This window comes from Podarcis cretensis, assembly GCF_951804945.1.
Source record: "Podarcis cretensis genome assembly, chromosome: 6".
Lineage (NCBI taxonomy): Eukaryota > Metazoa > Chordata > Lepidosauria > Squamata > Lacertidae > Podarcis > Podarcis cretensis.
In genome coordinates this window covers 65,723,701-65,747,988 of record NC_137175.1, presented here as the reverse complement: position 1 = coordinate 65,747,988, position 24,288 = coordinate 65,723,701, and the positions used below count along the sequence as shown (strand labels likewise).

General features: G+C 39.6%; 1 protein-coding gene and 1 long non-coding RNA gene across 5 annotated transcripts in view; one reads left to right on the top strand and one right to left on the bottom strand.

Annotated features, from left to right (window-relative positions):
* The window catches only part of NEGR1 (neuronal growth regulator 1), a 460,490-nt gene that overhangs the window by 408,685 nt on the left and 27,517 nt on the right, over nt 1-24,288 (top strand). The gene's annotated exons all lie outside the window — the stretch shown is intronic.
* The window catches only part of LOC307219362, a 107,560-nt gene continuing 95,029 nt past the window's right edge, over nt 11,758-24,288 (bottom strand). Inside the window, exons 5-8 of one of the 3 annotated variants that reach the window (XR_013840379.1) lie at nt 21,556-21,747; nt 21,261-21,411; nt 17,505-17,685; nt 11,758-12,309 (exon numbers count right to left, since the gene is read on the bottom strand). This is a non-coding gene — a long non-coding RNA (uncharacterized lncRNA). Of the gene's footprint in view, nt 12,310-17,504; nt 17,686-20,042; nt 21,412-21,555; nt 21,767-22,430; nt 22,559-24,288 lie in introns of those variants that run through there. The other 2 variants (XR_013840380.1, XR_013840381.1) reach the window with 2 other exon arrangements.

Below are 24,288 nucleotides of genomic sequence, written 5' to 3'. Positions count from 1 at the left end.
AAGTGGTTTTTTTTTTTTTTTTGGTATAAGTTAATTCAATGAGAGATGTTCCATTTGTGTCTCTTATTAAGATGAAAAGTACACTGTGTGCATTTTAGTAAATTGATTCTTACTATTTTTATTCCAATTACTACCAATTTTACTTCTTCAGTATATTTTAAAACATTAAAAGATACTAAAATAACATTTTTCAGAATGAACTAACACAGAAGATACATGTTTACTTCTCTTTTCAATGCCAATTTGGACTTAAGTAATTGTTTTCTGGACTTGGTATCCTTGAAATGTGCAGTCTTATTGTGGCCAGAAATATTCTGTTTAATAAATCATGGATTTGCTGTTATGGAGGAAGATTTGCATTTGATTTTCTCAGTAATGAAAGACCTTGAACAAACCATTATCTAAGTTCCCTGTTAGTCATCTCCCCCACCCCAGATTTAAAGCAAGAATTTACGCAGCTGAAATCCCATTGAATGAAATAAATGGAACAACAAATGTCAGGATTTAAGTTATAACTTTTAGCCCATACCTCTTGCCTGGGCCTCGCAGTAATATTCATAATTTTCAAGTGTTTCTAACTTAAAATTGATTAGGAGAGGTTGTTTCTCTGTTTGGCTGACTCATGGGATCAAAAGCTTTCACATAGATATATTACCCCTCACTTCTGCTGGGGAAAGATTATCACAATCCAGAGAGATACTGAATGCATGTTTCATAAGGGACTGTCACCCATATGATCAAGTGGCAGTGATTTTGTGTTGTCATGTGCCTCAAGAACAGCTGTATCAACTGAGGTTGGACCAAAAAAAAATAAAATTATCCAACATCTCCCAAGTGAACAACCAAGTTCCTTTCATAGAAAATATTTTGTACGGTATCAACTCATTTTATTATTCTGCTCAGGGAGGCGTTTCTGTACCTGTCAAATTTGTAGTGATTTTTTTATTGGGGGGTCAGGGAAGATACAATTCTTATGTTTTAAAGCCCTTAGGAATGATTTATGTGCTTGGTGTACAACATTTATAGACTGCAGTGCTTCACTGAGTTGAATCAGTTTCATTGGCTTGAGTGCCAAATTGCATAGAACTCAAACCTACCCATGGAACTCCCCCCGATTCATTTCAGTGTTTGAGGTGAAGTCTGTGGGCACTTGAAAAGAGGGAATTATGTTGTTGGATACTAATGGGCATATGATTCACGCCATAACAGCAAGATGGCGTGAATCATATGCCCATTAGTATCCAAGATGGCGTGAATCATAGAACAATGATATATTGTTAATGTTATTTATTTTCTGCTTTACAACGCTTTCTGTTTTAAGCACTGAGGAGTCGTGTTCAAAAATAATGGAACAGTAGCTTTTAGAAGAATGACAAAAACAGTTGTACTGTGGGGACTCTGGAGCAATTTATTCAGTCAACACAGATGGAAATGTTAGTGGCAAATGCAGGTTTCAAAAAGGAACGTTCTAAAATATCCAGGGAAATACCGAAAATAAAAAAGATTGTGTGATAAATGTAAATGTTTCTATACTAAAGAGCTAAATGTTTGGCTGACTCATGGGATAATGCATAAAAAGACTGGATTATTCCAGGAGACCTGCTTGGTTACAGAGAATCATAACAATATAATTCGCTTGCTCACTGAATAAATAAAGAATCAGATCATTTTCTATCAAGTAAGGACAAGATCTGAAACAGGTCATCTGGAGTTCATTGATTAACATTTTCTAGACCTGTGTATCAAATTGTGAACAATTATAATATTAATGAGCTTTGCCACAGTGAGTCAGAAAGCTATTTTGATGCATCTCTTATGCTGTGCATAGTCCAACACATGAAAGTCACTGTTTCAAAGAGAAATTAGAATACCCAACCATTTCAAGCACCTTATGCATTATTTTGATTGATCAATTTTGCCCAGTTTTTCCTTTTGAATTGTCTAAAGATGCTTCTGGTCTCTATTAGGACACAAAAGGCTCCACAGAGTTTTGAAGTTGTGATTAATAAATATATGCTTTTTATTTTTTATTGGTTTAGCCTCTATACCCATAAGTCCACTCACCATCTCTGGGGGGTGCCTTTGCGGGCTGCCATTCCCCGACATGGCTTGGTTTGGTTTGGTTTGTTGGTTACTATTGGTTTGGTTTGTTGTTTAAATTTTCTGTACTGGTTGGTATGCTATAAATATTATTATTGTTTTAAATTGTTCTTTTTGCTTCTTACTACTCTGATAAGTCTCCCTGGGAACATAAATCTATGCTGAATGTGTTGGAAATAAATTATGCAAGTAACTTTTTAAGAAATCTGATATTGTTTTTAAGAACATTTTTCTTCAGGAATAGTGCTTTTTTCTTTCAATGACTTCTTGGCAATTCAAAGAGTTATTTTCTATCCAGAAATTTAAATGGGAGAATATTCATCACAGCCCTTGCAAAATTACTTTTGGCCATAATCATGATGGTGCTGACGATTCATGCTTCAACCTACATATCTCACAGACTTTGTTGAAAATATGTGCCTAAGAATATGCAATTTTCCCGCTTTCCTCACTTCCAACTTCACATTATTCATTACCATTACATGAAGTGGCTATAATCAACCTGTTTAATTTAGACCTTTTAAAAAATAAATCCAACCAACAGTATTTTTCTATGTGCATGCTTGTTGATATTCATAAGTCTATGTGAAAAGGAAATGAGAAAATTGCTCAACAGAAACAGTTGTCACATGCTGTAAATAAGCAATCTGGGAGAAGATAGGCAAATGTTATCATTTTTTTCAATTATAGTAATCTCAGGTATTTCTGTAATTACAGATGGGCATACGGTTTTTGGATAAAAATGCAGTAGTTTGGTTGTTTTCAGTCTCTTAAAAACAAATCACCTTCCAAATTATCTAGCTTGGGCTTTCCATTTATTTTAAGAACACTGCATTACTTCAGTAACAGATAAGCATTTGTGTGCCAGGGAGGGAGACAGGCAGGCAGGCAGGAGAAAGAACTGAAAGAGGCTCTGTATGGGTGAAATCATAGCATGGGAAAACAATCCATTGTCCCCATAGGCCCCAACTCCTAAGGGCTGATGCAGTTTTAATTTAATTTAATTTAATTTTTTTAGGGGGCTGGCCCCCTCCATATTTAGAGCGCACGATCATCTCGAGAAGCTGGTACTTCTGATTCTTCCCAGGTAGCCTACCTGCTGGTCCAATTTTTCACCCAACCCACCTGCATGGCAACCTAAAGAGTTGCTATGAGACCATGGTATGGAGTCTCCCACCACGACTTGGTTGTGTGGTGTTGGCACCCCAAGCTAGGCTTCACTGAAGATTCATTTTTGCTCTACAGATAAGGATCCTTCCCAAAGCCTTCCCTCACCAAGTTATGACAAATACCAATAATATACTCTTGTTGAAAGGCAAAATCCCTACAGGCAGGGCCCCACATTGAACTGTTGGTAAAATGCCTACCTAGCTCTGTCAACCAGTGGCAATGTTCAGATGTTCATGATGTTCAGAAGCACTGGAGCCACCTCAGTCTAACTTCCTTTTATAGCCCAGGCATAGGTTTCATCTTTGCTGGTGGCCAGGCATTGCCCACCAGAGCCAACCAAGGGTGCTGCTGGGCTCCCTGAGATGGTGGAGGCCTGAAGCATCCCAGTACCACTATCTGAGTGGTGATCTGGTTCCTTGCCTGCCATGGCAGGATGCAGTCCAGTTCACCACATAAGGGTAGTAAATGCCTTTGTAGGGACTTCTGGACAGTCAAGTGAAGATCTACTGTATATAAGGAATATTTGTGGCCTTATGGAACTATAAAGGATGGTATCATGAAAAGAGACACTGGTCTGCTTGCAGCTGGGTTTAGAGGAAGAATACATGTTTTATCCATTCTTTTCTTTTAGATATTTCTTTTGAGTATGTGGATCTGTGGCCACAATCTAGAAATTGTATAGGGAAATGAGCTATTAGTGGTGATCTAAGGACTCAGTGGATTGTATCCGTCACTTTGGCTCACAATGTGCTGCTCCACCAAAAGGCAAAGCAGAAGTAATTTCTCCAGGTACTCACAAGCCATGATAGTGAGAATGATCTTTGCAAAGTAGCCATCCTTGGATTGATGATAAAAGTCTAGAGGAAAGTTAGGCTCCTTAATTAGTTGATTAGAAGGTTTAGGATAGCTTGAGTAGAAAAGGGCATTGTAAAGAAGTGTGAACCTTGCCAGATTAAAGGGATATAATTAGGAATACGAGCTGGGTTTTTGTAAGGTGGAGCACCCAGTAATTAAGTATCTGGGTATAGCTTTGAAAGACCATATGTTCAGTGGGGAGAGTATTTCCTGAGGAAGGGTGTAATAGTTATTTAAGAAATAGACAACTTGAGATTTTGAAATTAATGGAATGACTGGCAAGCTACACTGATACCTCCCTATGGGAGAAAAACTAGAGATGAAAGAAGTGCCTTATATCAGCTTGGAATGAGCTTGTTCTTTCTTAATCCCTTTGGCCCATCAGTCACAAAAATAAATGGAATGTCCCTACCCAAATTCATCACCCATGTTTCACACTCAGACTGATTGGGCCACAAAATCATTAAAAGTTGGTGTCCTCTTCCTTTAATAAAGCCATGACCCTTTTAATTCAATATATTTACAACCACCTTTTTTATTTCTTTCCTGTAATGCATCTATTGTATTGCACAACTGTACATATTAGTTAAAACTAGCTTTGAAACTCCTCAGGTCAAAAATGATGATTCACTTGCCAGACGTCTCCATTAGTTCCCCATTATTTACCTCTATTTTGTACACTATTATGCCACATACAATGTTCAGCACCTGCTATTCTGAGAACAGCAAATTTTGATAATGTCACAACCATTTGGGCAAATGTAAGGGAGAAGAACAGATCAAAAGAGGAAATTGTTTGAATGGCCTTTGATGATCTGATAACTAGTTTTTAGAATATACCATATTGACATGTAGAAAGGACAGCATGCTCAGCACAGCGCTAGGGCAAAGAGCTCCATGAATGTATTACACAGTCCTTTAATTCACTGCAACATTTGCTTCCATAGGCAAGATCATAATCCAGGGATAGTCAGTGAGTTTGGACCAGTGTGGTGGTGCATGGTCAGGTGAGCACCACCTGACCTCCAAACAGCTGGAGCCATTGCTGCTTACCAGGAAGGAGAGGGGCAGTGCAAACACACTGGCAGGAGCACCAAATTGGCTCTGCTGATATGTTTGCCTTGTGTCAACCTCTTTGTTGCCTCACCACCATGCCTTCCTAGTAAGCAGCAGTGACTCAGCTGTTGAAAGATCAGGTGAGCACCACCACCACACCATACTGTCCAGACTACAATTCCCATCATGCCTGGCCACAGGCTATGCTGACTAAGGCAGATGGGTGTTTTAGTCCAACAACATTTGGAGCGCAGTAAACATGGATTGTGATTGGTTTTTTTTATTTTCAAAACAGGGCTTGACTTGAACAAAGAGAACCATAAGCCCTGTTTAGGCATTTGCCTCCATGTATTCTTAGAAATTGATGCAGATCTTAAGGAGATTCTTCACACATGCAGCTTAGAATTTTCCATGCAGTTGATTATTAAAAGCAGGGGGGAAAGGGAGGAAGCCCCGCAAAAAAAATACACACTGGGTCACCTGATTAGATAAGGTAAGCGAGAACTGTCACCTGAAAATTCCCCCCAACCTTTGAGAATGGTTTCATTTTACAACCACCCACCTAATGAATAGTTCTCTCTCTTCTGTTAAAGGTCAGTAACAGAACTTTGGACTGGGTCTGGAAGCTAATTAGCTGTTGTAAAATTGGTATAAAATGCTTGGTGTGACTGACACTCCAGTCAACAATGGAGTGGCAACATTAGACAGCTGTTCTGAACACTTCCCAATGGTAGCCCCATATAGAATGCATGGCAGTAGTCCACTCCAGATGCAACCAAGGCATGAATTGCTGTAGTCAAGGGTTTGGTTTCTTGGCTACTGTACAGCAATGTTGAGTCTCCAGCTGTTTTCAGACTACAAGTCCCATCATCCCTGACCTAGTCTTGCTACCTAGGGATGATGGGAGTTGTAGTCCAAAAACAGCTGGAGACCCAAGTTTGGGAAACACTGCTCTAGAGTGAGATGGGATATTGGACTACATTATAGGGGGAATGGTTCGTTTAATATTTGTTTCTAAAATCCCAAACAAAAAGCACTTATTCTACAGAGGTTCCATTGTTTTGAATTATTCTACTCCAGAATAAGTGCTATGTGGACTGCATCTTTAAAATGCTGATTTAAAAGCCACTACTTCAAACAGCACCGTGCCCTTCATACTTGCAGAAGCAAATCTCTATCCAGGAAGTCGTAACTTATTGAATGGCCCATAAGACACAATCTGAGCCGTGTCGTTTGGAAGGAGCAGGTGTCATTTTGCCTACATTGGCTTGTTTTGAATTACTGTCTATTGTACCTCCTTCAGGACATTTGACTGACTGAAAGGAAAATATGTACATTGTACAAAATGCATAACTATTACTCGAAGGCACTTACATTCCTTCTCACTACCCGCATGTGTATCAGCAGGACAATTACTCTTCATCTACATGAAAGGGAATGTACTGAATAGGCAAGGGCACTGAGAAAATGATGCAAGTGCCAAAGAGATGGCAAAATCAATGGCAAAAACTAATTGCATATTGGCAGGCGGAGAAAATCCTCTTGAAGCTGAAGTCTGCTGTTTTTTCAAGAACCAGGGAATATGAATGATTTAAAAGTTTATCTGACTGGAACACATAAATATAACATGGCACCAAAGAGAGTGAAGCTATAATTCACCTTCACTGAGGCTGGTGTTAATTTAAAGGAAAGTATGTTGTCAAATGTCACTTCCGGCTGGGATGAAGAGCCTTTCTCCTCGTTTAAAGCGGGGCCAAAACGAGATATGAAATAAAATGTATCTGCTTCTAATGTGCACTTTAAAAAGATGCGAATTGTATCAGCTGGCGAGGGGAGTTGATAATTAACAGGATCAGAGTACCGTATTTTTCGCTCTATAAGACGCACCAGACCACAAGACGCACCTAGTTTTTGGAGGAGGAAAACAAGGGAAAAAATATTCTGAATCTCAGAAGCCAGAGCAGCAAGAGGGATCGGTTCGCAGTGAAAGCAGCAATCCCTCTTGCTGTTCTGGCTTCTGGGATAGCTGCACAGCCTGCATTCGCTCCATAAGACACACACATATTTCCCCTTATTTTTTAGGAGGGAAAAAGTGAGTCTTATAGAGCAAAAAATACAGTAAGTACAGAGAGGGAATTTAAACATTTCCTCCATTGCTGTGGTCTTAAGGAAAATCTCTTTGGGAGGTAGTATTTTTTTTATGCCAATGGGGGATCCCCTACCCGAAATCCAATGCTACCATCAGAAGAGGGATTTTCTTCAGTAGCCTTGTAAGGTAGGAAAGGATTAATTTCTGACCCGGTTTGCATTTTAAAGAAACCTGCATTTGCAAAGCAGCATATAATTCCACCATTTGATTTAACAGATTCTTAATATTGCATTTTAAAATTGTTGTAACCTACTCTGACACCTGATAGTGAAAGGCCAATAAGAAATCATCATTATCTGCATCTGCATCTTCATTAATTCCAGTAGTAGTACCAGCTTTAGTATTACTACTTCTGCTATGATTAACAATATACTTTCACCTAAAGTTGGCATTAGAAAGAGACCCTGTTGTCAAGGGTTAGAGATGCTTAGTGATAAGAGTTTGCTCAAAACTGACTATCTATCTATCTATCTATCTAATCTATCATCATCCATCCATCTATCTATATACACATACTATAGGCTGCTTTTTATCATAATATTCAAAAGTCAGCTTACAAACCAAAACAGTAATTTTGGATGCAGTTCATCAACACACTTCATATGGATCAAGCTCTACTGAACATAGTGGGACTAACTTATGCATGGAATTGGGCAGGTAATCCAAGTATCACAAAATTCACAACCATCAAACAGAAATCATAAGGAGTAACAACAATCCAGCATTATCCCTATCAGCACTTTTTGGAATAAGCATCACCATAAGTAGTCAAGAGGTGTCCTAAGGAGGGAAGCAGAATTATCTTTTTCAGTGTCAGCTGCACATTGAGTTGTTTGCTGAAAAACAGAGAAAATGTTCACTGGGAATTTGAAACCCCAAGTCCAACTGATCATTGGTCAAAAGCTTGGGGAAAAAATGGAATTTTTGTTTCGTTGGAACTAAATTTTATTTGGCTCTACAACACTGTTCACATACCACTGAAATGTAAAACGATGCAGCAGAGCAATTTGTAAGGAAGCTTGTAAAACCGTTTAAAAAATTGAGAACTTGACTTCATTTGACATGGGTTTTTAAAACTGTACTTACTTTATATTTGCATTTCAACTGCTGTAAACTGCTTAGAGATCTTCTGGTGGTAAGCAGTCTAAAAATGGAAGAAGCTACTAAGTAAAATAAAAAAACAAACGCTTGAGGACTGGTAAATGGTTTTAGAACTAAGCAGATAGTTAAAGAATAAAAGTCAACATGGTAATGTCAAAATGATATTAAATAAAATATCATTTTGACAGGTTTGTCTGGAATCCAGGATTCAACGCTCTGATATGAGAGCATACCTCACATTTTCATCCATCCGCTCATCAAGTTCAACCCACAGCTTCTCAGCTGCCGGGAGGTATTTGTGCCGTTTCCCATCAATATCAGCAGCCATTGCTGAACAGTTGGGTGAGACAGCATTAAGTTGCTGCATGGTGGAAGCCGAACCATATAGCACAGCTGGAGGCAAAAATAGAACTCAAGATGCATTGGCTACACATGGAGTGGCTGGGGAATATGCATGCCGACCCCAAAGTGCCACCAGGGAGACAATTAGTAACATGTCACAGAAAGTAAGCCTCATTCTTGGAGTGTTTGTTCTTAAAAGTTGGAAGGGAGGCCGAGATGTGTATACGTCTAGAAACTCATCAAGGAAATCATAACATCTCGGCTTTCTTTCCTAAAGAAACATACTGCCATTTATTTGGAAGGGAAAATTCCTCAGCTTAAATGGAAAGGTGGTTTTGCTGCAGAAAAACAACAACATAGCAGCTCAGCTGTGCAATGTAATGCTTGTCACAAATACCAAGGTGCGTCAGATGAACCCCATCCTGGGTGAAGCAGATCAAGGCTATTGTTACACCTGCTTTAGTCACCTTCAGATTAGATTGCTGTAAGTAATCTAGGTTTTGAGGAATGCGCACAGCTCAATGGCAGAGCATGACAAAAGGGAAGAAAAGGCAAATCTTATTTGCAAGAGTGTGGGTTTCCTTGCTCCCTCAACTGGAAGGCTAGTTTAAAAGACAACACCAGTGTTTTGTGAGGGTAGGATTTAGCATGGCACTTTGAAGTTAAGCAGCAAGGGTTGGTGAGTGATGTCCTGTTGAGATCTGTTCTTGGAAATAATTCTGTGCCTAAGAGAGGGCAGAAACCTCTTGCACTGAACTACCTCCGTTGAAGGCTTCAAGTTGTAAATATGTGTAAATAAAACCATATATCACAAAGACACTGTAGTCTCTGCTGTGCCTAATTGTCCAAAAGGAAAAACAAATCCTGGGTTAAAATGACCTGATACCCCTGGAATCTCACAACGCTTGGAGATAGGGGTGGTGTATAACAATATGTAATAATGTTGTTTTAAAAACTGCTCAGTTTGTGATTAAATTAATGCAGGTGAAAGACTGGCAATGTGGTCCTATCTGAGGTCTGGGAGATATATAGGTTGTCTTCAGGTGGCTGATACAGTAACTAAGCAAATGACTATATAAGTGAACAATAACATGAAGACAGGATCTTACACCTAGAAATAACAGAGTAGCAAGGCATCACACCAAGTGACTTCAGAAGCAGCCTACTTGCAGATCTGTTGGAATTCCTGGCTGGTGCCCACCCTTGTATATCTGAAACCCATGTTTTCATAAAAGGGTTTTGTTGTGATCAACACAGCCTGGTTTAGTTGGAAGTCAAAGCTGCTTTGATATTCTCTTTAGTTTTTCTTGTACTTTTGTTTGCTTGATTATCATCTGCTGAATTTTACAAGTGAATCTCAGTTTCTGTCTATGACCTGTTGAACAACATACAAAAATATATTGGGCAATGTATGCGGTGTCCTTTGAGAATCTAAGAAAAAACATCGTTGGGTGTGTTCCTAGCTGTAAAAACTCATGATATAAAAGCTACTTGGGATGGTGTTAGATCTCTGATTTCCTTAAGAACAGGGGAGTCTATTGCCCTTCATTACCCCTGAACAATGGCCACACTGGATAGAACTCATAGGATGTGGCATCCAGCAACATATGGCGAACCACAGGTATCCGAATGTTTAGTTTCCAAATAGTGTTTTTCATTACCATTCTTCTGTAGCTGAACTTGAAAGCAGCAGTTTTTCTTTTTAATTGTATCAAATCTGTATCAAAACGAACGGTCAAGCAAATATAGTCCTCTGATATTCAGGCAACACTGCTTGCACGCAAACATTACTGCCCTCCTAAAGAAACAAATCAGGGAACCAGAGCGAAAGAAAGACAGAAAGACAGAAAGACAGAAAGACAGAAAGAAAGAAAGAAAGAAAGAAAGAAAGAAAGAAAGAAAGAAAGCTGGAGAACATTTTTGTTCTACACTGAAATAAAACATCCACTAATGAGAAATGACCCAGCTAAACTAATTATTAGGATGCAATTAAAGAACAAATTATACTCTTAAACTTTACACAGTGGTACAACTCATATACAGTGGAATAGCCCATTTTACAAATCCCCAAGTTTGCGTCTCTGCGACAACCAAATTATCTTAATGGGTGTTGAAATGACAGAGTAGATGAATGTCTTTCCCTTGAGTCATTTTCTGATAAAGACATATTGCTTAGCTGCAAGATGACAAACTATATGTTCAAAGTGACAAATCATTTAATTAAAATTTACAAGCGGTTAAATACTGTTTGACCCAAATGGAGGCAGTTATCATGAATCAATTTCAAAGGAGGGACAAGGGTGCTCAGGGAAATCGATCACTAACAGCTAAGGTACCTGGATGTATTCTGCATATCTCTACAGCCTTAAAAAAAAAAAAAAAAAAAAAAATAGCCCCTCTCAGCAGGCTATGGTGCACATCTTGCAGAAAAAAGAGATTTCAATCAAGTTGAAAAATTGTAATACTTTTTACTTGGGCGGTATTTGAGCTCACTCTAGGTCTCATGAATACTTAATGTCACAGAGTCTTCAATAAAAAGACTCTTGTATCTTAAGAGCAAATACTTCAAAATTTCATTAGTTATAGGGAGGCTTTTTAAGTGCATATACAGGTCAGTGGAAATTGCAATCATCTTTCATGAAAAGGCTGGGTAGTTTTATTGTTGAAGAATAAAGGTGGCCATTGGTTTTACTAACTATTATAGCGAATACAAAATTGTCCAGCTGGCATGCTTTATTCTTGAGTCCATCAAGCACATAATGTGTGGAAGTTTCTCTCATTCATATGCACACTACTGGCACACATTCCACTGAGGCTTCTGAATGTGTGATTCTCAAAACTTGTAGTAAAATGACACTTTGGAAACATCCCTACAATCTAACCTGTAAATTATATTTAGGACTGCATTATTAGGTCACATTTGGAATGGGGGCAAAGTTCCCTAAATGCTTTGTATCTTGCTTTTCACTTCCTTCTTTTTATGTGTTAGGGAGAAGTGCCACAGCCCAGTGAAAGAACACATGCCTTGCTTGCAGAAAGTGCCATTTTCAAGCCCTGACATCTTTACCTGTCTGTCAGGGTAGACATTACTGAGCAAGACAGACCAATGTCCTGACTCTGTACAAGGCAACTCTCAATGTTACTATGTTGTGCAATGATACATGAAGTGTTATGTGCAAGTTTAAACATAATGTGCCCTAGAAATACTCTCAAGAAGAAAAATAGGCCAGTACGCTTTTTATATTCAGAATTAAGCACAATATGTGTTGGAGATATTTGACAGGATTTTGCACTTTTCATATGAAATAATCCTTACGTTGTTGAAACATTTAAGTTAGCTACTTTATAAAATCGTGTAAAGATTCTTCCTGGTGTGTCAGAGGCAGGTGATTTGTCTTGGTCATCGTATTGCTGCATTGGCTTTTAAACTTCTCTTGAATGTCTTTAGCCTTGGTTTGAAGCAATGTCAATCCAGCCCATCTGTTGCACTACTTGGATTGACATTGCTTTGTTTGGGGGAGACCAAATATAGTGAACTATGGAGAAGAGACAAGACCCACTTTTACTATATCAGAGATGTAAAGAAAGCACACATTTTCCTGTTTTATCAGAGGGAACATTTTAACATACAGTACATTTATACAAACGTTTGAAGGTTATTGTGTAGTTTTTACTTTGATACAAAGAGTAATGGCTCACTAGACCTGGGAACATTCTCTACAGTCTCTCATATATGCTGGGGCAAAGTGATTTGAAACAACTAAACACCAGTCATTGGCAAGTGAAATGTGAAAATGCACCCAATTGGAATTCCCTTGGGATTACTTGGGGGGTTGGGTTTTGCTCACATTTTAGGTATCAATGACTTCCATTTCTAAGACCAAAAGAAATATTTAATCTCCAACATGTCATATTGACAATGATCCCGAGTCATTTGGGCTGATTTGTCCTGTAAATAGGTTTTTGAAGTGGTTTCTGTCTTCTTGAGGCATGTTTTGGATTGGATTACAGAGTCTGGTGGAGCTGATGAATGACTCTTTGGGCAGGCAGTTGGTTGAGGTGGCTTCTTTCAATGTTATGATTCAATTTTTCTAAGGAATTATCAATTTTATACCAATGGAACCATTTTTTGAGTTGACTTGAAATGTATGTTGGACCAAAAGAAGGGAGTGTTTGAATCATACCCCACCACTCTCATAATATAATGTTTGGCATAGGTGTTGCCACATGGATGAAGCCCGAATCATCCAAATCAAAAGAAGGAAAGTTCACAAAATTTGACCCTTTATCCATGCAGGCATCTGTGGTACCGCCTTTACATCTCTTTTTAAGTTGTCATCACTGTAGAAAGCATATACTTGCTTGCTTCTTTGTCATGGGAACAAGATTCTCAGAATGGTTAAGTGGTCCGGACAGAGCCATGGCTTTTGCCCACAAATGCTGGAAACAGATGCTTCCTTGTTATAGATCCTTAGACTCCATAGAAAAGTAAAGTTTTTACTATTAAATTAGTCTGTGGTGTAAATAGGCTCTAACGGTGCTGTTTTCTAGAAAAAGAGGTGCTGGAGCTCACCATGAATGCCTCCCTTGTTCTCTTATAATAGCAATGGTGCCCACCTGAGAGGTGCTGGAACTGAGTTCCAGTGAGTTCTGGCTGAAAAAACACACAACCCCTGGGCTCTAAGATCATAAACTTCACCAGTTCCTCAGTAGAGTGTTCCATATCCTCTAATTTTTATTGGATGAAAATAGCTACACTCCTGTGATTATGTCAGCTGGAGTCTGATTGCCCAAGGAACACAGCCTACAGTTCACACCACAAGGAGATACCGCTCCCAAGAGCCTGAACCCCAAGAGCAACGTTGCTGGATGGCATGGTTGTGCCAAGAAAAAGCACATGATGGCTGCATTGAGGGCAAATGGGGTTTGAAGCTTCCTCTGTACACCTATATAAGCAGCACATCCTTCAGCCAACAGTGGCCCCCCCGGGGATGGCCAGAGCTGGACTTCATTACGTCCCAAGCCCCACCCAACGGGCTGTGCCAGATTGGCTAGGATTTGAATAAGCTGATTGTGGAAAAGCCCACCAATCTCCAGTGGCCAGCCTGGGAATTCCCCACAGCCAGCCAACATTGCTCTCAAGGAAGAGGAGCCTGGCGTGACAGGTCACAACAGCTACCCACCCTGTGACCGGGTAAGCTGCCATTTCCTCTTCCTCTATTGCTTTTAAGCACCAAGTTATGTAGGGACATGGATGACGCTGTGGTCTAAACCACTGAGCCTTGGGCTTGCCGATCAAGAGGTCGGCGGTTTGAAACCCCACAATGGGGTGAGCTCCCATTGCTCGGTCCCAGCTCCTGCCAACCTAGCAGTTTGAAAGCACACCAAAAAGTGCGAGTAGATTAATAGGTACCGCTCCGGTGGGAAGGTAAATGGTATTTCCATGCGCTGCTCTGGTTTCCGTGTTCCATTGCACCAAGCAGCTTAGTCATGCTGGCCACATGACCTGGAAAAACCGTCTGCAGAGCAGACAAACGCCAGCTCCCTCGGCCTGTAAAGCGAGATGAGCACCGCAACCCCAGAGTCATTCGTGACTGGACTTAACTGTCAGGGGTCCCTTTACCTTTACCAAGTTAAATAGGTTGGCATGAGAGCTCTGCTCCCTACTACCCCACTGGTAGTTTTAGTATCTGCCCCCACCAGGGAAATATGTGTGTGTGTGTTGTGTTGTTTTTAAAAAGGATTTCTGTGGGGCAATAATGTAGCCAGAATTGTGAGCAAATTGCTGTAACTCCTGGGATTTTCGGGATGGTCAGAGAGTATGGATTTAGGTTGTAAGCGGAGCCAACCCATAAGGAATATTTAAAAGCATTTTTTTGAACTTAAGAGTGGAAAAATTAGAAACTGAGAGAAACTGAAATTTACAGGTGTGACCATCTCTAACACAGAGCAACCCTAAGAAATAATAATAATAAGAAGAAGATTTTAACTTCAAATCCTCTGCAGAGTTCAAAAGAGTGATGGTTGCAAAGACCCAGAGATACAAAGCTCAGTGTAAGTTACTATCATTTATAAAGTGCAAGATGACTATACCCAAATGTGGCAAACCATTGAAATGATCTCGATACAGGAGGAGAACTAACCAGAGTTCCCACTGAATGCATAGCTTTTCACGAGCTGTTTCATTTTAAGAGGTTGTTTACAATGTCACACTTTATTTTGAGGAAAAATTATTTCAGAAGCCAATCTTTTAGAAACGTGGAAAGAAATGTTTTACAAAAGGTCAAATGCACAAATATTTTGCATGCAAGCTACTAATAAATTCACACACACTACTTAACAATTAGGAGTTTGGCTAATGCCTTTAAAGCTATTTACAATATTCTAAATGCAACTCCTGAGCCCTAATTACCTATAGTAAGTCATAAATAACTGACAGGGATGCAAATACAACAAAATTCTATCAAATTAGAGTAATTAGTATCCCGGTTAAAATATCCTCGCACATTAAAATGCTCTTACTTTTCTCCAACACGACATTAACAAATGAAGGTATTATTGTTGAAGAAGCAGAGTGCCAGAAGTATATGCATAAACATCTGATAGTATGTGCAGTGCATATTAGAGTTGAAATATGTTTGTCCCCGCTTTAATTTATCACCTTGTAGCTATTGTTATAACCTGACACTTTTGTGCTAGGCATATTTATCAAAATATAACTGAGGCAGGTTGCTCAAATTTATTCTGCTGCTTATGAAAATGTGTGAGACTTGAGTATTGATCATGGATGCCTCTGCCCTCCCTTTTGGGCTGCTGAAATCACTGGGAGTGGCTGTACAGCTTCCATTCAACTCTGCTGGAGCCCTATGGAGATGAATTAACACTGCACAATGGCATAGCAGGAGCAGCCTAAATGAAGACTAAGAATTGAGTTGTAGGATAAGATGAGGCCATTGGTTTTATTTTCAAGGTGGTCGCTGTCAAAGTAAACCCATGTTCACATAAACATTTTAAGACATCTAGCATATAAACAATCATATTTCCTGCCCTTCATAGGGTGGCCACTTACGCACTGCTGAAAAAGAGGAAATGCATCACCAACAGGATAAAATGTGCATAAGCATATACATCTATAGCATATAAATACAGAAGTAAGCACTTTAATTAAAAGACGGATGCAATACATCTCACTGTAGTGGGTAGGACTGTGAGTTTGCTGGTACCTGCTGTTTATTAAACATTCATTCTGATTTGTTTGTGGGAAGCTATTCCAAACTTTACATCAATTTCCATACTGCAAAAATTCCAATCTTCTTTGCGGGTAGGAGTGCCAAATATATTTTAATTCTGCAACCTGAGTTTGCCAGTATTCAATTGAGCAAAAGTGGCTCTTGTTATTCTTGTAGGTAAACACTTCCTATAGATACATACTTTTAGTCATGTTCTTCCTATAGATATACATTGGAATACTCAGACAATTTTTCTCTTTCTCCTTCTCCAGTATGTCTTGATTGGGATGCTAAAAGTGTAGGATGGAGTTTGTCCAGGACTGTTTAGTGTTTTAAATCAATACATTGTGGCTTCCTAGAATGAATGAGTTAGCAGGAGGTTGATGAGCAATAGTTACCTCCTTAAATCAAAGGGGAGTTAGTTTTTTTAAAAAAAGTGTACCACTTTAAAGTTTAGAAAACGTTTCAGGTGACCACTCAGAACTGCATCTTTTATTGTATGCTTTGAACTTTTTGCAGAGATTTTTGAAATTAAGAGCCACAAGGCAAAAACATATTTAAATGAAATACAATTGTCAATGGAAGCTTCCAGCAGTTTGCATTCTGCTTTAGTTTGGGTGGTAAGGATAAGGTTGGTTGGTTTACACACAAGTAATGAGATTTGTGACAGGCAGAATGTCAACAAGTGAAGCTTTACCCATAATTGTATTTCCATGCTAGGAAAGGCTTACCCTGTTTAATTTGTGCCAGCCACACTGCTGTTAAAGGTACAAGGCATTATTCACTAAACTCTTGTACTTCTAGTTTTCAATGCAAACTGTCCCTGTTGGAAGGGAGAAAATCTCTTCAGCAGGGAAGATGCAAGAAACTCCTCATTTTCCTTCCTTCTGCTTGCTTCAGAACAGTTAATAAGGGGCTAGGCCACCTTAGGAACAGCAGTGCCTCCATATCTGTCTAATAAGCCTCCACAATTTGATTTCTAATTTTATTTATCAATGTACGATTGACTTAGTGACTCACTTTAACAATAAAAGCTAAAGGTCTAGTCCTCTTGTGGGGGGGGGGGATGAATGTGAATATTAACTAGAAATTGTTCAAAGTTAGTCAACAGAATGAACTTAAATCATATTTTGTCCACCCAACAATTATTGGAACTACTTTCTGGTGTAGGTGAAGCTACTTGTAGAGTTGGCAGTGTTTGAAGGTTTCAAAACTGTGAACTTGTTCCTTCATTATGGTTCCCTTGTCATATAATTAACCATTCATATTCAGACTTGGACCCATTCAGGAAGTTTATTATGATTACTTTGAGGAAATAGTTGATGAATTATGGAAATTGATCCATTCTGATGGGAGAATTCTCACACCATTAACTAATAGGAAGCAGCATGAGGTTGAGCTGCCATATGCCTTTCTCAACAGCTTATCTTCTGTTGGGAACACTGCAGTATTTTTGATATGTGACAGTACAACAATCTGTTGGTGGGAAACGGGCATCTTACCATCCATGAGGAAATCTATTTGTATCTCTCTCCAGCAATTTTCCTCACAGCCAGGATGAAGAAGCTTATAAAATGTTAGGAAGGAAGCTTAGCATAGGGATGCCAGATGAATCCACTGAAAACGGACTATCAAGTGAGTTTCCTTCTGTTTGCCCATTCAACCCCATTGCTGCACAGACTCCTGCTATGAAATATTTGACATTAGCTCTCTTCAACAAATGTTACTTTTTCACATGCACACATTATACACCGATATGCAAACTCTTTTGCAATATGCATTATTTACATATTCGGTGTTATATGCAAATGCCTCTTTGCTTTTCTTGTTTTTGATGCTTTAGAGAGGGATAATTTTATGCTGTACTGTGAAATCAAGGTTGTGAAAGTGGCTGCAATCCTAACCAGTTGGTCCCTTACCTTTCCCGCCCCGACTTGGCCACAGTGATCCATGCGACGGTCATCTCCAGGCTTGACTACTGTAATTCGCTCTATGCGGGGCTGCCCTTGAAGCTGTCCCAGAAACTCCAGCGGGTACAGAATGCTGCAGCGAGGCTCCTCACGGGGTCTCTGCCATGGAAGCATATTCACCCAGTGCTTTTCAAGCTGCACTGGCTCCCAGTGGAGTACAGGGTCAGATTTAAGGTGCTGCTTTTGACCTTTAAAGCCCTTCACGGCCTAGGACCCTCATACCTACGGGACCGCCTCTCCCGGTATGCCCCACGGAGAGCCTCAAGGTCCATAAATAGCAACACCTTAGTGGTCCCGGGCCCTAAGGAAGTTAGATTGGCTTCAACCAGAGCCAGGGCCTTTTCAACTCTGGCTCCGGCCTGGTGGAATGCTCTGCCTCATGAGACCAGGGCCCTGCAGGATCTGATTTCTTTCCGCAGGGCCTGTAAGACAGAGTTGTTCCGCCTGGCCTTTGGCTTGGAGCCAATTTGATTCCCTCTCTCTCTCTCTCTCTCTCTCTTTTTCTTTCTTTTCCTTCTCCTCCTGCGATGAGGCTACATTTTAATATTTTAATGTTCCATTATTTTAATGTTGTATTTTATTTTTGTTTTTAAGTTGTAATCATTCTTCTTGTTTTTATTATTGTTTGTAAGCCGCTCTGAGCCCGGCCTTGGCTGGGGAGGGCGGGGTATAAATAAAAAATATTATTATTATTATTATTAACCATACTTACCTGGGAGCAAACCCCATTGAATTCAATAGGAATTCTGAATAGATAGCTTTCTGATGGGCCATTAGCCATTCCATAAACTTTGTATTTGAGGTATTGCAAGGCTCTCTGTTGGTTTTACTGCAAAAGACTAACAGGACTCTGGAAATTCATTAACTTTGAAAAGTGACTTGCAGGGAAGGTAAATAATTTGTAAATATTTGTTGATGGCTGAGCTATGTATGTCTATTGTGTGCTAAGTAAAAAATATGTAAAACACACACACACAACCCACAAATGTACAGTGGTACCTCAGGTTAAGTACTTAATTCGTTCCAGAGGTCCATTCTTAACCTGAAATTGTTCTTAACCTGAAGCAGCACTTTAGCTAATGGGGCCTCCTCCTGCTGCTGCCGCTGCGCCGCCAGAGCACGATTTCTGTTCTCATCCTGAAGCAAAGTTCTTAACCTGAAGCACTATTTCTGGGTTAGCGGAGTCTGTAACCTGAAGCGTATGTAACCCGAGGTACCACTGTATCTGCACATGCATACGATGAAACAGAACACAAACTTGTGTGAAATAGACCAGTTGCAGCTGAATGGAAAATAACAAATGAAAATGCAAATGAATATTGGAATGGAATGAGGCATGGTCATACATCCCTAGCTTAGCAAAGACTCGCCCGAAGCTCAAAATCTGACATACAAAAAGTGCCCATTGCCATGGATATGAAATCACAAATAGTGAAATAAAGGGCTCTGGTGGGAAGGTTTATGCAGCAATATTTGATTCTCAAGCCACCAACAGGAGAAAAATATTTTGAAGTGCAATGTTAATCACCAACGTCAAAGCTGCAGTCAAGGAGCAATCCCCCCCCCCCCCCCCCGGCACACATATCTCAACAACTGTTCCTATCATTCCAAACCTAGACCAAAGTTATAAAGCATAAAATTACAGTTCATTTGAATCCCATACAACAGAACTAGCAAGTGTGCTGCCCTCCAGATGCTTCTGGACTCCAATTCCATTAATTATTGACCATGCAGGATAGGAGTTCCAGTCCAACAATCTCTGACAGGCACCACATTGGCCATTCCTGCCATGCAGTCATAAATAAAGTAGGTAGTGCTGATTTTCTGCACAATATGGTGGCCATTTGAATATTCCCTTCCATCTCCAAACCATGGATTCCAAACCATGTGGGAACATCTTTAAGACCAATTGCTCCTCTACCAGTAAGTTCCAACACTAGCTAGGGCCTATCATCCAAGGACCCTCAGAAATAGGTATATTATATCATTTAGGTAAGTTAGAACAAAGGGACAAAGAGAACCAAATCCTCTCCCCATGGCAGGCCAGCTTTGACAAGGTACACTGCACAATTGATCAGTGTTTAGTTTTATTCAAAAAATATGTTAGATGTCCCAACATCATATTGCATTTGTTAATGTCTTATTTGCCTTTGATTTCATAGACCATGGAAAAAAGGGCACTTACTTCCTTGAATAAACTAGCTGCTGTTTCTTACACAGCAAATATGTCCTTTAAAATATTGGCCAGGGGCTGGGGGGGGGGGGGACTTTCACTAATGTCAGAAAACAGCTACCCAAACTGGAGGTTTTTAAGACCTGCAGAGTAAAGAAGACTGAGCACAACATTGTAATGGCTTGGTTATTCAATTTCCCCTATAATCTTGGGGCAATTTTGGCCATAAGATCAACGATATGGGGTTTGCTGAAGATGCCAAAATGAAGTTTGAATATATGAAGAATTCTAAGCCCTCGTTTTTGTATATTAAAATTAAATCCAACCATAAAAGGGCTGCTTATTTGCAGGAATTAACCTTTCTTTCCTATTAGACATGTGTTTACTCAGATTAGGTTTCAAACGATGCCCAGAGAATATCTAAGTTAATTAATTCTTAAACAGGCCAATAAATGACCTGTATATGTGAATCAGGCATTGTTTACCATATCCTGTATTGTCCTTTGTACAATTCACCTAAAAATAGATTCCTTTATTTATTTCAGAATTTTCTAGAGGGCCAATCAGATTACTTCAAAATTAGGTGTTTACTGGATGATGTAGATGAGTTTTCTACCTATAGGCTTGCTTAATATGCACTGAGCAGTGAGAAAATCACCGGCCACTTTTTTGACCCATGGGGACTGCCAAGGGGATTTTTAACGATTTTCAACGATTTGAGGAACTTTTTTTTTTTTTTTACAACTTGCATGTCCAAAAATCTGTGGGTGATATTCAATGCTAGTCCTACTAAGCGTTGACTCACTGAAATTAACAAACAGGACAGGTTGAGGTTCATTTATTTCAAGCCTACTCTGAGAAGGAACCCTATATATTTAACTTAGTTTTGGTTTACTTGCTTTGTTTGGTTTACATTGTAATGGCCATTGGCTACAAACAACAAACATCTGACTGATACCATCCCAGGACTGCAGGCTGGACTTCACACAGAGACACAGGGCTAGTGGAAAAATAGAGTAAAGAAACTGTATTGAGGTGTCAGTGTGTGTATACAATACATACAATGAACACCTGCAAGAAAACATTGCAGTGTATCTTCTCCTGCTCTCTCCCACCTTCAGATACCCAACATTTCATGCTCCTGATGTTCACTGTCCATGTTCAAGCCCCACTGTTGAGCTTTTCGGGGGTCTGTGTGTCTCCTTAAGGCTTTTATGTGTTTTGGTACTTCTGCAAACCTCAGGGTTTCCCTGAGCATTCAGATATCTACCCATTTGAGAGAGAGAGAGAGAGAGAGAGAGAGAGAGAGAGAGAGAGAGAGAGAGATGGATGAGTCACACAATAAATTATATACCATTACTATATCATAAGAAGTATTAATTAAGCATTCCTGAATTCTAAATATCTTACCTCAGTCTGCCTTGAAGGCACATAGTTCTCATCTCATCTATGTTAGAAGCAGAACATAGGATGTACGCATGGTGACTCTGGGATCCACAAATAGATTTATATCTTGTGAAGCAAAATGTCAGTTTTCTCCAGCACTCGGTTCTCTTAAGCTGATGCCCAGAGTGTCTAGAGTTCCGTTTCCATGTCCCACATCTCCAAAAAGCAAAAACTCCTGCACATAGCATTCCAGGTTCAGTGGAACAATTCAGGGGAGAAAATGGGGAAAAGGCTGGTTAACCTTTCAAGTACAAAGATGCCATTCTGCCACATTTAGCGGGGACTAGATTTGCCCTTCCGACATGCCTACAGAATGAAGATTAAGTGTGGGGCAAATACTGCCCTTTCTCAGCCAGTTAACAGTTTCTGCTAGCTGGCTAGATTTATACCATCCATACTTCTAAGCTGCTGTTTCTCTGCCTGTTTCAGATCTGTTGTTAATAAAGCTAGGACAAACCCCATGGTTGTCACATATCATTCTGGGTGTGTGGATATGACAACTAAGCAACAAATAACAGTCTAAATAATATTTTTTCAGGGGTAGGTTCTCTGATCTCATTCTAGAATATTATCTATCTATCTTTAATCTTGCAAACTGAAGAAAATCAGCCTCTTTTCTCCTTGGTTGTAAATCATCATTAGTATTTAAAGCACAGCAAAGGCTGTAAAAATAATTGCTTGTTTTCCTTTAGGTAGTATGAAGTAGGGAAATGTTTATGTTGACCTAGTGTCTTCCTCAAATGTGTGTTGCATGTTTTAGATTTAGTTAGATTAACGATGGTCAACTCTCCACATTTTGATAAAAACAGGCTATAATGAGCAACGGTATTGAGAATTACCTGTCTGGAATTTTTATTTGAGTCTTCTAAACAATTCGCCTCTGAAATACTTCCAAGAATTTTAAAAATGCCAACACTGTCTTGAAGCAGTCAAGCTTGCAGATTTTTCTGTCTCTGAAAAAGGGTCTCTAAAAAATAGAAGTCAATGCATTCCATATTTACATACAAAGGAAAATATGTGACAATGACACAAGCCATGCCAAGAGACAATGGAAAACAGAATTTCTGTCCTGTCTTTCTTTCTCCCTCATGAGCTACCTTTCCTAACATGGATCATATACCTGCAGAATTTGCTGTCAACTTAATATGTATCATGCTATACAAGAACTCACGGGAGGTCTACTGTGGGAGTATATAGTGATCTGTTTTTTCAACCCCATTTTCCCTTTAGGTCTTCATCCTTGGACTTTGACTCTCATTATGCAGTCCCATTCTTACCAATATACCACTCACAATAAATTGGATAAATCTCATTTATTTTTCCATTGTTGTTTTCAAGTGCTGAAGGCTTGATTTAAAGTTGAAACCACTGTGCTCAAGTAGATAGAGTTGCTGGTTGTTGTTTTTGTAGTTCTAGAAAAAGTAGTATCTTATAACAGGGATTTACAGTTAAATGTGCTTTGACAGGGTACCTCAGGTTAAGAACTTAATTCTTACTGGAGGTCCATTCTTTTTTATATATATAATAATATTTATTCAGGTTTTTTAAAGATTACACAGAGAACATGAGAAAACAAAAAACAAAACAAAAATACATAATACAACACAAAACAGAAAAATACAAAGAAAAGATACAATCATTAAAAAAGAAAAAAGAAAAAAACAATTTAAATCCTTTGCATAACAACTTCCCTTTTACTTATTTTCTTGACCTCCCCACACCTCCCCTTTCTGTATTCAAATTCAGATTTTTATTTCAGCAAGTCCTTTCTGGAGGTCCATTCTTAACCTGAAACTGTTCTTAACCTGAGGTACCACTTTAGCTTATGGGGCCTCCCGCTGCCGCCGCTGCACGATTTCTGTTCTCATCCTGAAGCAAAGTTCTTAAACCGAAGTACTATTTCTTGGTTAGTGGAGTCTGTAAATGAAGCATCTGTAACCCAAGGTACCACTGTACTTTGGGTTTGAAAGTAGTGTGAGGGCAATCGGCTACAAATGATGGTGCATATATTGAAATGAAAAGTTACTGTGTGGTGTCTGGTAGGAAAATGGCATTTTAAAATGTTATTTTATAAAACGCCCGCACAATTAAAATATATTAATGTATTTCCCTTTGGTACATGATTCATTTATAACCTTTTTTCATATATTTCATACATTTTATTTTTAAAAAATGTGGAATTACCATAATGTACAGTATATATGGGATGCGGGTGGCGCTGTGGGTAAAACCTCAGCGCCTAGGACTTGCCGATCGTATGGTTGGTGGTTCGAATCCCCGCGGCAGGGTGCGCTCCCGCTGTTCGGTCCCAGCGCCTGCCAACCTAGCAGTTCGAAAGCACCCCCAGGTGCAAGTAGATAAATAGGGACCGCTTACCAGTGGGAAGGTAAACGGCGTTCCGTGTGCTGCGCTGGCTCGCCAGATGCAGCTTGTCACGCTGGCCACGTGACCTGGAAGTGTCTGCGGACAGCGCTGGCTCCCGGCCTATAGAGTGAGATGAGCGCACAACCCTAGAGTCTGGCAAGACTGGCCCGTACGGGCAGGGGTACCTTTACCTTTACCTTACAGTATATATATGTTAGGTACGATATAGAAAATCTAAATTATAGCAGCAGAGGAGCTTTAAATATGGACAATGTTTCCAGGTCTGTCTTCCTAGCCACTATTCAGGCAGTGTGGAGCTGAGATCAGCAATCT